We start from the raw sequence: 274 nt of genomic DNA, 5'->3' as shown, positions 1-274 counted from the left end.
TGTCTTCAGCGGCTCAGATGTCGGGAGTAAATGACGACTGCTATGTTCATTATTACATCCAACAACAGAACAACTCAATCGCTTAGGAGTCATTCTTGTCTACATATGCTCCAGCGGTGAAACAATGGCGGACTGATGACAGCTCACTCAGGGTGGGTCTAAGGCAGGGGTAGGCAAGTTCGGTCTTAGAGAGGATCCTCCAACCCTAATCAAACACACCTGAACAAGCTAATCAATGTCTTCAGGATTACTAAGGCTATAGGCAGGTGAGTTT

Source organism: Sinocyclocheilus anshuiensis, unplaced genomic scaffold (assembly GCF_001515605.1).
Source record: "Sinocyclocheilus anshuiensis isolate Anshui unplaced genomic scaffold, SAMN03320099.WGS_v1.1 scaffold945, whole genome shotgun sequence".
Lineage (NCBI taxonomy): Eukaryota > Metazoa > Chordata > Actinopteri > Cypriniformes > Cyprinidae > Sinocyclocheilus > Sinocyclocheilus anshuiensis.
Note: the sequence above shows the minus strand (reverse complement) of the source record.